Source organism: Staurois parvus, unplaced genomic scaffold (assembly GCF_062004578.1).
Source record: "Staurois parvus isolate SC_StPar_1 unplaced genomic scaffold, SC_StPar_1.0 ptg000021l, whole genome shotgun sequence".
In the NCBI taxonomy this organism is placed as follows: domain Eukaryota; kingdom Metazoa; phylum Chordata; class Amphibia; order Anura; family Ranidae; genus Staurois; species Staurois parvus.
The window spans coordinates 8,091,180-8,105,442 of NW_028317817.1; positions in this window are offsets into that span (position 1 = coordinate 8,091,180).

The window sequence follows — 14,263 nt, forward strand, 5'->3', positions numbered from 1 at the left end:
TCACATATGCTCAGGGTAAACCTGCTCTCAACTGCGAAAAGTAGAGGGTACCAGTTCTGGTGTTCAAAGGCAAATGACAATCAAGCTGTATGATGCCGGACAGTGAGCACAGGACCCACTATAGGACATCGGGCCCTCACACCACCCTCATGAAGTCTGTTTCTGACTGTTTGGTCAGAGACATTCACACCAGTGGCCTGCTGGAGGACATTTTGTAGAGCTCTGGCAGTGCTCATCCTGTTCCTCCTTGCACAAAGGAGCAGATACCAGTTCTGCTGATGGGTTAAGGACCTTCTATGACCTGCCCAGCTCTCCTAGAGTAACTGCCTGTCTCCTGGAATCTCCTCCATGCTCTTGAAACTGTGCTGGGAGACACAGCAAACCTGCTGGAAATGGCACGTATTAATGTGCCATCCTAGAAGATTTGTACCACCTGTGCAATCTCTCTAGGGTCCAGGTATTGCTTCATGCTACAAGTAGGAAAGATGAGTAGGGAAAAAAATGTCAGTGGCCTCCACCTGTAAAATCATTTCTGTTTTGGGGGTCATCTCACTGTTGCCCATCTACTGCACAGCGCTGAGCAAACCCTTTGGCGCTATATAAACTCGTAGTAATAATAATAATAATAATAATACTGCACCTGTTGTTAATTTAATTAACACCAAAGCAGCTCAAACTGATTAACAACCCCCTATGCTACTTAACTGACCAGATAAGTATCCCAGGAGTTTCATTGACTTGATGCTATACTGTGATTAAAAAGTGTTCCTTTAATTTTTTTTGAGCAGTGTAGTTAGCCTATAGATGTCAGCTCCATGTTTCTGTGATATGGAGTGATGCTTGTTTTAGTTTTTTGATTATAAGGCTAATTGCACACTTGGTAACAGTTTTAATTCCCATCAAGAGCACCTTGAAGCTAGGTCTAACAGGTGTACAAAGCCAAACAGTTTAGTCAGTAGGCACCTCCGTGTTTCCTCGTCACACTGACACAAACGAAACATGAAAATTACATTCTGCATTTGATAGACTGAATGTAGCCTACAAAACATGCTTGATGCTTGAGGCTTGATGCTATTGTACATGCAGCACTTGTGTGACCTTAGTCTTAATCAGTAAATCTGTACAATTCACACTGAAAATTATAACTGCATGTGAGATGCAGCGATAATAATAAATAATCATGTTATATGTTTAAATCAATTATTAGTTGGAAATAAATGCGTGGCAGGTTCCCAGCAATACAGGTTTCAATATAACAGGTTGCAATATTATGCAATCATTGATATAATGCAACACATCCACCAGACTTACACACTACAAATACATACATCAGTTCTCTGCATAGTTCACTTACAATCCAGCTCAGAAGTTGTAAATACTTGAGACAAGCTCCCAGCTTACTTCTATCTTCTGCAAATGATGTGTCCTTTCTTTCCCTGTGCTTCAGCTACATTTGTATGGAGGGGAGGCCTGATCAACTTCCTCTATACCTTAAAGTGTTTCTGAACCCAGGACCCTGCATTCATTATATCTGGTCTCCCACAGTACACAGAACATGAAAATGCAAATATTTTACTAAATATAAACTGCTAAATACCTTTTCTCATCAGCAGTTGGAGCAGCCTTGTGACTTCTGTCAGTGTCCAGTAGAACACTGGTTAAAGCTTGTAGAGTTTTCTTTCTGCTCTAGGAGGATGCAAAACCCCTGACTCTGTGTCTGGACAGTGCTGATTGGCCCTGTGTTGATCACATGCACTCTCCCAAGAAAAAAAACCTCTCTAGTAATACACACTAAACTGAGCATATGCATGTGCCTACGGGTTCAGTCTGTCTTATCAGGAAATAAGACATGGACATTTGAACAAGAGGAGGGTCTGAGAAAAGAGGATCAAATGGCCTTTTTACACAGTGCAGAGGGTTAACCCCTTAGGTTCCACAGTGAGTAAAACAAGCATGCTTTACTGCATATACAGACTGATTTTACTGTTGTGGGTTTAGTAACACTTTAAGGACTTCATGCTATGCTCCTTTCCTGTGTGTGGCCTGTAAAAAAAGGCCTCACTGGTGCTCAATAGCAGGTTCTGTCCCCTTGTTTAAAGTAATACTAAAGGATACATTTATTTTTGGTTACAATAGAAAAGTGGTATCAAAGTGAAATCTCTAATCACACCCAATCAACTGAAAATTTCCCTTGGAAACTTACATTCTAGTGTTGACACAGCAAGGCAGAAGAGGGCTTCAGGAAGCACACCCACTTCACACGTATGAAGTTCTGTAAAATCTGGCTACAGGGTATTACAGAGAACCAGAAATACAGTAGATTAAGCAGACTTTCTAAATTAGGCACTGCAGCATTGATTGATTGCATAGGCAGGTCACTGATTGGTTTAACTTGTTGCCTAATTGCTTGTTTGTTGGGGGTGTTGAACGGTTAAGATTTTTGTTGGTGTCACTATCCTACCTGTCAATAGAACTGGAAATAAGAAAAAAAATATCTAAAATGATATATACTTAAACCCTAAAAAAGTAAAACTGAGGTTCAAAGTCTGTTTTTATCTTTTCACCACTAAGGAGACATCACAACAGAGAAATAGACAACATTATGAACTTGCTAAATGTTGTAACCACTTTCCTATTTAATCCAAAAACGAAAATAAAAAGGTCTGGTTGAGCTTGAAAAAACATTTGAGAGACGCTAACCAGTCATCACCAGAATTGGGAGGAAAAATGTCACAATAAAGATACAGTTAGAGCAGAATGAAACCCTCCAATTTAACTTTTAAATTCAAGGGAGAGCCTTGAGTTATAACTGCTACAGTTTTTAGTGTGCCTATGTTAGCCTTCAACCTAACTATTAAGCCATCAAATGGCTGGTGTCATAGCTGATCACTTGAGCAGCACTATGGCAACTACAGATCAAAAAGAGGCCAAGATGGTAGCTTCCTTGGCTATATAGATAGGAGAGTTTAGTTTTGCTGTAAGTACTGCCTGTGATGCTTTTTTTTTACTGGGTTCTTTTTCCCTTGCCTTCGATCAGGTATTCTTTGCAAAGTGATGTTTCACCACATTCATTAAGCTTTGGGGAAAAATCCCTTTGCAGAGTTAACAGTGTATTTGCTTTAGTAAAGAAACCCCACTGACTCATTGACTGAGGAATGTCACAAGTCCATATTTGCGTACTTGTTCAAGACCTGTCACTCAAAATATTGAAGACAGAAGAGTCAGCAGGGCAGTGGAAGCCTATGCATTTGTCTCAGGAAAGGTTTCTTTCAAGTGACCCTGTCATTAGAGAAGTTTGTGGGCATTGTGCAAGTGAGGGTGATCTTTTCTAGTGGAGACAAGAATAGTAAGAACCAATATTTTGTAGATTACACAGAGGCTGGAAACATTGTCAGGTTTTAATTGCTGTCTGTATTCTTGTTGCATAAGGTGATTGTAGCCATAATAAAGCACTTCCAAGAACACAGTTAAGTACTGTCTGTGATCCATTTCCTATTCGCACTAAACAGTTACATTTCCAGTACAAGCTTTTCAGATGTTCACTTATCTGTAAATGAACTTTTGCACGATATTCTAATTTTTCGAGTTTCACCTGTATATGGTTAGATAAATGATGTGAACTATTCTATTTGGGTTATCCAATATCTATTCTACAGAGTTCCTGTCTCCTGTTGTGTGTCTTATGTCTGATAAACCATGTTCTTTTGCGTCGTGTGGAAATCTACTTATTGTGACATGACTATTGTTTACTTGTTCTATCTGTTATTTTGAAAAATTGTTCAATATAAACTATTGGAATATGAAATAAATTCTAGAAGCAGTCGTTTATTTTATTATTTACATATTTGGTTTATACCTGCAATTTCAATGTTTTATTTGTTTTAACTGTAAGGCAGTCCGTGTCCTGGTGAAACAAACAAGAGAAGGAACAGCAATGCAAACTGGATGCTACCTTTTAAAAAAGAAAGTCGTAGGCCTACACCCCAACTTGTCCCAATGCAAAATTTAAAAAAGGCTGCTTATTATTCCAAAATGCAGGAGGAAAAGCAGGAAGCAGGAAACAGATAGGGGAAAATATATGGATGAGGAAAGGATAGGCAGCAACAAAAAGATAAGAATGCAATCTAATGGCTATAGGCTTTCTGCCCTTCCCAAAATCTTTGGATTTGAGGATAAAACAAATTCTAGAGATGGTAGGTTTTTTTTACTATTTACATATTTACAAATTGTATTTATATTTTAATTTTAATTTTTTTTTGTTATAAGGCTACCCCTGCCCTGCCCTTGTAAGATAAAGCCACCAGTTCAGACACTTGTCTTGCAGAGGTGATGGCTACAAGGAATCCTATCTCTTAGGTAAGAGTAGAAGAAGGAATGTCCCTAATGCTAAAAACCAAAAATATTTCCGAAGCACAGAGAGAACCAAAAAAGCCCTTCTTAATTGAAGAGGCCAATGGACAAGATAGAAAGGGCACAAACCTGACCTTTGATAGTGCTGAGAGTTAAACACTGGACCAAACCCAGCTGTTTTCCCATCAGCCTCCACTTTTTTAAATTTTTCTTTAGCATTATTTATACCAAACATTAGCATTTTTAAATCATTTTCATTTATTATATATTTATTCCATTTAATGTATTCCCCATAAGGCCATCCCTACCCTGGTTAAGCAAAAATGGTTGGCAGGGATGGTAAGGCTGAGGCTAAAATGCACTTTTGACTAATGATGAGTTCAATCTGAACTCTAGCTGTTCAAGGTTTGTTGAACACTACCACCACTAAATGAATGACTTCCTGACCCACACCATTTTTTTGTTTTGATTTTTTTCTTCAGGGCATGTAGCCTGGTATGTTCACGAGGGGGTTCACCCAGGTAACATAAGGGTCTAGTATGAATTATAAGGGGTACTCCATGCAAAAAACAATAAATGTCAGTCTTCCTTAAAATCCAAACCAACCTTTATCATCTACAAAGGGTCTGGTATAGATTGTGAGGTGAACATTATATGTTTAAAAAAACAAAAAAAGCTGGGATTTTGCACAATATGTTAAGTTTTCTGCCCTGAGAGGTAAAACGTTAGCCCATCTAGGTTACTAGGGGGTCCTCTTCAGCCTCACAGGTGTAAGTAAGGGGTGCTGTAGATGCCAAAATATTTACCTCAACCCAACCCACAAATTCCCCAAGATACACATAATTTTACGGTCTAAAGAGCAGTGCAAAGTACAAAAGCCAGGAAGTGCTTATTGGAACTTGGCTGCTAGTGTGGAAAACAGACAAATTAGTTTGTCGAGTCCATAAATGGACAAACATATAGCTCAGCCCTAACAATGAATAATTTCTGGAAAAATTCCATGCTGATATCATTATACTGAGTTTTTCTCCGGGGAAGTCCTGGGGTATCTCAAGCACTACACTAGAAAAATGTGCTCTTCACACATTCCTCTGCATTGTATTTCAGTGACTGTGACATCCATCATAATCATTCTCCTAATTAATCAAGTGCTTGATATTCAGTCAACATTAAGGAAAGCCAAACCTTACCAGCATCACAACACTTTTAACAGAGGGTTGCTACATGTACCCAGTAAATTTAACAAAGTATAGCAGACAATTGTTTTGATACTGTGCAGATTAGTTCTTCATTGCATACTAACAATGTGCTAATTACTTCTTTTGACCAAAGGCCCAGTTTAGGAGGCTTATGCACAAATGTGCTTTCTACACTAGAGTACAAAACTAACACTGCATTTTTTTACACTGCAGCATGCAAATTCTTGTAGGGCAGTATGTATTAGCATTAATTAGAAATGCAAAAGCAAAATAAGGACTAAACAGGAATGCAAGTGACATATAGGGAACAGACTGTGTTAATTATCTAAATTAAAATAATTCCTTGAGTATAAAGAGTGGTATGACAATGCTCCAAGAATCTTGTTTATTTAAGTATAAAAAAGATAAACTAAAAAGATTTTGAACATATCCATTAATGTTTGGGGCAAGCTTTACACATAAGATGTGTATTTTATTCTACATTGCTAATGAATTCAAGTGTGACTTTTACACTACCTACTTAACAAGGCATCTCAAGTTTTAATTATTGTAGTTAATGAGTTGAGTGATTGATCCAGGCATTAGATCAGATTGTCATTGGTAAGGTCCAGAAAAGCATTTTCCCTATGTAACCTTTCCATGCAATCGAAAAAAGTACAAATAAAGAATCAGGTTTTCTAAATTCTTTGGAAATCCTAAGGTAGGCCAAAAGGCTTTTTCTAACATCTAATAAACCAAACCTCTCTTCCTCGTTTGCAAGAGCTGAACAGAAGGTTGGCAAAATTACATCTTGAGACCTATGAAAGGAGGAGGAAACTTTGGAGAGAAAACCAGGACCTGTTTTGAGAACAATCCTATCTTCAAAAACTGACAAAAAGGGTTCCCTAATGGAAAGTGCCTGCAACTCACTCACTGCAACTACAAATCATTAGCAAAACCTCATCTGGAATATGCAGTTCAGTTTTGGGCACCAATTCACAAAAACAACATTGGGGAACTGTAGAAAGTGCAGAGAAGGGCAATCAAACTGATAAGAGGCATGGAGGAGCTCAGCTATGAGGAAAGATTAGAGGAACTGATTTTATCCACTCTTGAGAAGAGGAGATTAAGGGGGGATATTATCAACATGTTTAAATTCATCAGTGGTTCATACAGTGAACTCGGTGTAGAGGTATTCACCCTTAGGTCATCACAGAGGACAAGGAGGCACTCTTTACGTCTGCAGGAAAAGAGATTTAATCTTCAAATACCAAAAGGTTTCTTCACAGTAAGAGCTGTGAAAATGTGGAATAGACTCCCTCAAGAGTTGGTTCTGGCCAGCTCAGTGGATTGCTTTAAATAAGGCCAGGATTCTTTCCTAGATACTCATAATATAACTCGATACAAACATTTATAGGTAAAATTGACCCAGGGAATATTCGATTGCCTGTCGGGTGATCAAGAAGAATTTTTTTCCCCTGCAGAAGAAAATTGTATCATGCTTTGCTGGGGTTTTTTGCCTTTTTTGCCTTTTTTTTGGTTGAACTGAGACTTTTGTCTTTTTTCAGTTGCACTAACTATGTAACTCGTTAACCCTACAGGCTGATGTGATTGCTATCAAAAACACAGTCTTTAACCACTTCCAGACCGGACACTTTTACCCCCTTCCTGACCAGGGCAATTTTCAGCTTTTAGCGCTATCACACTTTGAATGACAATTGCGCGGTCATGCAACACTGTACCCAAATGAATTTTTTACCATTTTTTTGAGATAGATAAAGCTTTATTTTGGTGGTATTTATTCACCACTGGGATTTGTATTTTTTTTGCTATGTAAATGAAATGTCCAAAAAATTAAAAAAAAAGTGTTTTTTTTATAAAATTTTGCAAATAAATAATATTTCATCATAAATCTTAGCCAAAATTTATTCCGTTATCTTTTTAGTAAAAAAAAAAAAAAATCCAAATTAGTTTATAAGCAAAAGTTATATTTTTTAACATTTTTTTTACATTTTTATTTTATTTTTTTATATTATTTTTTATTTTTATTTTTTTTTTTTACATACTGTCACCCTAGCAGTACAGTGTCACCATGGTGACACTGTAGTACTTGTGAGGGGTGATAAAGATTTTTTTTTTTTTTTTTTTACACTGATTGCTTTTACACCCATATAGGATGTAAAAGCAATCATTTCTCTTTCTCTCTGTGTGCATTCCTGCACTCATTGAGAAATACAGAGTGAGCTGTGATTGGTCACAACTTGTCACATGGTACAAGGCTTTTGTGAATTCCGGGAAACAAGATGTCATAAGACCCACTGTCTTCATGACATCCCTTACTGAAATTACCAGATTGATCTGCAGCATTGGCAGCGTCTGGTCTATCTTGAAAGATTTCTTGTCCGGTAGGAAGATTTTCCTTTCCACGGAGGAAATCTCCTATCTCAGATTGGAAACCCTCTGGGATGAAGTCAAGCACAATGTTTCTCTGTTGATGAGCCACCCCAAACTCAGAAAGAAGTCCTGAGCAACACGCAGATCATTGGTCAGCTGGTGATCTAATAGATTTTGTTCTTAGAGGGGCCAAAGTCTCTACTAGAACTTTTTTGAAAATTCCCAGTGCTGAGACTAGACTGAAAGGCAGAGCCCAACACTGAAAGTAGTAGATGTCTGAACTGACTGTTACTGCCATCCTCAGGTATTTCGGAAATACAGGGTGTATGGGGATGTGAAGAAATGCATGAAACAAGTGTGGCCATGAAGCAATCTGGATAGAGGATGCTCCTTACAGAGAAGATCAATTCCATCCTGGAGAGCTTGTACCTTAGAGTCAGACGGAGTGGGTGCAAGTTTAAGATCATGTGAAATTTGCCTGACATTTTTTCACCACAAACACATGGGAATAAAATCCCATTCCCTGCTCCTTCTGGAGAACCTGAGTAAGGTTGATCCACTAGGTCCCCAATTAGGCCACATAGAGTCTACACCCTCTCTTGATCCCTGGGAAGGCTGGTCACCTAAAGGGGGGACTGGAGTCAAACTCCAACCTGTTCTCCCCTCTACCAAATCTAAAATGTACAGGTATGAAGAAATTGAAAGGGAGAAAGGTGCCAAATATTCCTCCCACTGGGATACTTGAGTCATTGGGAATTGCTGGGGGCCTAAGGAGGATTTAATAGGATCCCCCCTTTACCCTCATTTTTGTGCCCTGCCCAATAACATCTCTGTCTTGTTGACCCAATGACATCTCTGTTTTGTTGACCCTGCTGCTTCTGGCCACGAAAAAACATCCTGGGGTAAGACTTCTTTTTAGTCCCAGGAAATGCTTTCTTCCTATCTGCCGTATGTTCCAAGGCCTCCTGGAGGCCTGGACCAAAAAGGTTATCCCCTGAAAAGGGTAAGGTGCAAAGGCGCAGCTTGGCTGCTGCATCTCCTGACTAGGTTTTAAACCAAAATGATCTTCTTGCAGAGGATCAGTTGGCTAGTTTGACAGATTTGTCCAAAGCATCTGTGAGAAAACCTACCACATTGAACAGTAATGGAAAATAATTTGGTTCCTGTTCCCTGGAGGTACCTGCAAAGAGACATGTCTGCAACTGAGCAAGCCAGCACTCAAGATTTCTGGCAACACAGGTGGCCGACTGAGCTAGTTTTAAGCTGATGGAGGTAAAGTTCCAAGCTCTCTGGAGTAAAATGTCCCCCCTCTTATTCATGGAATTCTTAGGGGCCCCCATATCTTCAAAGGCTGTCTTTTTAGAGATCTTAGAGAGGGGAGCATTTAGCTTTGGGACCTTTTTCCATGGTTGGGACACATCCTCTTCAAAAGGAAACCTCCTCTTAAGACTACCCGAGAAAAAGTGTTTTCTTTCAGGGTTCTCGCATTCCAGCTTGATAGTATCAACCAAGGAACTATGAACTGGAAAAACTCTAGGCTTCTTAGCATGTAACCCCTGGTACATGAGGTCATGCTTAAACAAATTAATATCCTCCTCCTCAGTCTCTAGGTTTTCATAGATAGCTTTAAGGAGGTCATCTACATCAACAAGGATCAATTTGTACCTAGAACACCTGGAGGAGGTGCCTTCTCTATCACCCTCCTCTGAACTTGACCCTGCCTGGGAGGAAGCATGGGATCTGGGATCTTCTGGGTCTTCCTCCTACAGCTCATTGATTCCGATAGTGGATTTGTACCTGAAGACTGAGTCAGGGGAACTTATCCAGCAAAGATTTAAATGACTGAAACATAGTCACTATGTCATCCCTAATAGAAGTGAGGACTCTATGACAGGCAGTAAATGACTCATCCTTAACTAGGCTATCCACACATAAGGGCTTCTCCCAAACTGATCCTAATTTGGCTGCACAAACTGCCCACTTCCTCCTGGGAGCCTGATGCTATGTCTTGTCTAGGGCTTTAGCCTAAAGAAAGTAAAACACAATACTAAGTTCAGGCTTCTGCACTCCAGTACACCACTGTGCTGTGGGAAAACAACAAGAAGCAAGCCTTACCATCACCTGAGACTCACAAAATAGCCCTCATAGATTGGGTAAACCACCCCCAGGAGCCCGAGGAACCAGAGTCCATCTACTGGGGGGGGGGGGCAGCGCCTTCCATTCCTGCGATGTGATGCCCACAGCCTCCACGGGGTCTTTAGCCACACAGCCCCAGACTGCCTGTGTAATCCTGCTGATTGTGCCACCATGGAGACTGGAACCATGAGACCCTGGTGCCCACTGATGATGTCACTCTGGCCAGAAACTTGCCTGTTCAACTTCCGGCAAACCACCTTGGAGTGCAGCCGCTCAGCCCCCGAAAGTAATGGGCGACTCCACCTTTCTGCCTGGCGGAGGATGCTGAGTCGGCCAGAATTCCTCGGTGGTGGCTGCTAGACACCATCCGCTGTCTTCTCTCCCTTGAGGACTGAAGGCAGAAAGAGCGCAGCCCCACTATCTAATGGAGGGAATGCGTTGGGCCAGGAGGAGGAGGTACCATACTTACAGGAGCCACCAGCACAGCCCTTGAGCCTAGAGCCCCTACACAAGTTCCTAAGCATGCATCCTATCCCTCTGGATCAGGGGTGGACTGACCATTTGGAAACTCGGGCACTGCCCGAGGGCACGGGGTCAGTAGGGGGCCCCATGAGATGCCCCTGGTACCTTTTTCATAGGCTTTTTTGAGTTAGGGCAAGGACACAGGGGCCCCATGATCCCCTATTGCCTGGGGGCCCCATGAGTTGTCAGTCCGCCCCTGCTGTGGATGAGGCCTGGAGGACCACCTTTTAAGGTTCTGGGCTTACATGTTTCCTGTCCAGGAGAGAGGAGCTCTACATCTCAAAGGCTGTCCTGGAAAACGTTTTTGAGAAATCAACTTTCATTCCACAGAATCAACGTTAATTCAACAGAATATAACACACTAATGGTTCCCATCTAAAGAATGCCCCTTTCTGTAGCATTTCACCCTTACGGGCTTAGTAGTAGGGTACAATTGAGCCCATAAGGGGATCATCAGCGTGTATTGTCTTGTAGAATACAGTTGATTAATTTAAGTGACATCATCAGAGTATGGCTACTTGTGTTTTTCATAGTTTATTTGAGTTGTGGACAGGTTATTTTCTGGTAAGGGACCCAATCTTCAGGATACAAAGGAGTCACCAGAACTTGGAGTGGTGAAACTTATTTATTTCTTCAATCAAAAAATAGAAAATACTTCAGATACCAAGTGTGCTTTTCACATCAAGGAGAGCCCCATAATTTTTCACCTGATACATTGAGCCTGAAGCTACAAGTCATATGACCAATGATTACCATTTTTTCTGCTTGATCAAAAAAAGACAGAAGCAATTGCAACAGCTAACAGGCAACAAATGGTCTTAAATTAAAAAGGTGAAGGTTATCTACACAGCCCTCTTTCACAAACATTCTGGAAAGATATGTTTCAAAGATATAATAAATGAACTTTATAAACTGAAGTGAAGTAGTTAATACTGTCAAAAAGCAAAATCATTTTAAATGTATCCACACCTGGCATTGTAATCTTGAAAGCTGGCTAACTAAAAATCAGCATGCCAGTGGCATAAAAACTGAAAGTTCCGTAAAGTGGAAAGATTACTTAAAATATTTTCCTTAAACTATCAACAGCAGAGCCTGACATCCTCTGGACCTAAATCACTCAGATCTATGTAGTCCTATAAATGTTTAGACTCCAGGAAAGAAAAAGTACTTTCTCACATTTATTGAAGACTTTTCAAAGTTGCATAGTTAGTTAGCTTGAAAAATGTCTATCTTGTTCAACCAATGCAAAAAAAGAAATAAATAGAATACAACAGAATAAATACATAGAAAACCTCCAAATAGAAAACCTCAATATATAGACTCCTATACCCACAATTGATTTGCTCCATCAGAGACAAAAACAATTCTTTTGTGATCACCCAAAAGGCAATCGGACATTCCCCGGATCAACAATATCTGGTGTTATTACCTCCAAATGTTACCATCCAGTTATATTTTGTGCATTTAGGAATGCATCTAGGTTTTTTTTCTAAACAATTTACTGAGCTGGCCAGAAGTTTTAGAAGAAGTCTATTCTACATTTTCACAGCCATTAATATGAAGAAGCCTTTCCGTATGTGGAGGTTACATCTTTTTTCCCTCCAGACATAGAGTGCCCCTTGTCCTTTTTAATGACCGTAAAGTGGAACTTTAGTCAGAAAATAAAGTCCTGCTAGATCGCTTCAGTCTGGCCCCTTTTGCAAGTATGCCTATGTAAAACATTAATAATCAGTGTCTATACTGTTTAAAATCCAGTAATACATTGTCTCACCTTGCTCTGCACATGATGAGTTGCTCTCTATTTTTCAGCACTGTGCCTAAATTGTAGAGGCTCATCTTCAGACAGCGTAAACATTTACTGCTGCTCTGGGGCTCTGGGCTTTGGCAAAATGGCAGCCTTCAACAAATAGAAACAGGAGCAATGCTGGAGGCAATAAACAACACACACTAATTTTGGTAGCATAATTATTAATGTGGAATGAATGTTCCTTGTTAAAGAACATTATTTTTTATTAAGTTGTTATGGGTAAAGTTCTGCTTCAAAGTAAATAACTCCAAGTTCACTATATGGACAACTTATGTATTTATGCATGTTGCTCATATCCCCCTCTTAATCCACTCTTCTCAAGCGAAAATAAATTGAGCTCAGCCAATCTTTCCACATAATCAAGGTCCTTCATGCTTCTAATCAGTTTGGTTGCCCTTCTCTGCACTTTCTCCAGTTCCCCAATATCTTTTTTGTAAACTGATTCCCAAAACAGATGGGGTATTACCAATGATTTATACAGAGACAAAATAATGACTCTCTTTCTCTCTGGAGTGTGTATCCTTTAACACAAGAAAGTATTTGCTTGCTTTAGAAACTGCAGCTTGGCATGCTATTATTAAGTCTATGATCTTCAAGAACACTTAGACTCTTCTCGACCATTGACTCCCCCATTTGTTCTCCTCCTAAAATGTGTAATGCATTTATGTTTTTAGCCCCCAAATTCATAACTTTACGTTTCTCAACTGAATGAAAAGCAGCACTGTTTATATACTTTTGTCAGATGTAGCGGCAAGTTCAAACACTGCTGCTGGGTGCTTGGTCACTGATAACTGAGTACATAAGCACAGGGGCGGACTGACCATTTGGAAACTCGGGCACTGCCCGAGGGCCCGGGGTCAGTAGGGGGCCCCATGAGATGCCCCTGGTACCTTTTTCATAGGCTTTTTTGAGTTTGGGCAAGGACACAGGGGCCCCATGATCCCCTATTGCCTGGGGGCCCTATGAGTTGTCAGTCCGCCCCTGCATAAGCATGAACATTTAGCCACTAATGTTTCCAAGGACTGTACACCAATATAGTGAATCACAAAACAAATAATCACAAAATGACTTTAGCTAGCTCTTCACCCATCAGGAAAGCTCTCTAACATGTTTCACCCGTGTAAGGCTTTTTTTTTATATAGGCCTCTAAGATTAGCTAAAAAGAGTGGGAAATTTGAGTGAAGAGTGAAAAACAGTTTTACTTTTGACTGCTGGTGCTTTGTAGTTGTTTTATTTTCTTCTTGGGTCTTTCTAGAAGTTTTTACTTTTTTTAAATCACTTTTTCTGTAACTTTTTAAATAGCATTTTTTTTTCCTTTCCTTGCCTTCCTTCAGTCTGCTAATTAAAGGGAGGGGTTAATTGGTCACAGATGCTCCAGGTACTATATAACTTGCTGTAGAGCACACATTTGTGTCTGGCACATTTTCCTGGCTGATAGCTAAAAAGAGTGGGAAATTTGAGTGAAGAGTGAAAAACAGTTTTACTTCTGACTGCTGGGGATTGCTGGTGCTTGTAGTTGTTATATTTTCTTCTTTGGGTCTTGCTAGAAGCTTTTACTTTTTTAAATCACTTTTTCTGTCACTTTTTAAATAGCATTTTTTTCTTCCTTTCCTTGCCTTCCTTCAGTCTGCTAATTAAGGGGAGGGGTTAATTGGTCACAGGTGCTACATTTACTATATAACTTTCTGTAGAGCTCACTCTGAGCTTGCTCATCTTTGAGCTTGCCTGTATTTTGCTTGCTGGACCTTTGACCAAGTGGACATTTGATTAAGTGGAATTAAAAAACCAGAGTGGAAAACAGGAGATTATGACAAGAGTGTACTAACCTGTAAGTGACAACTGATATTTACTATTAGTAATATTAATATTGTAGCTG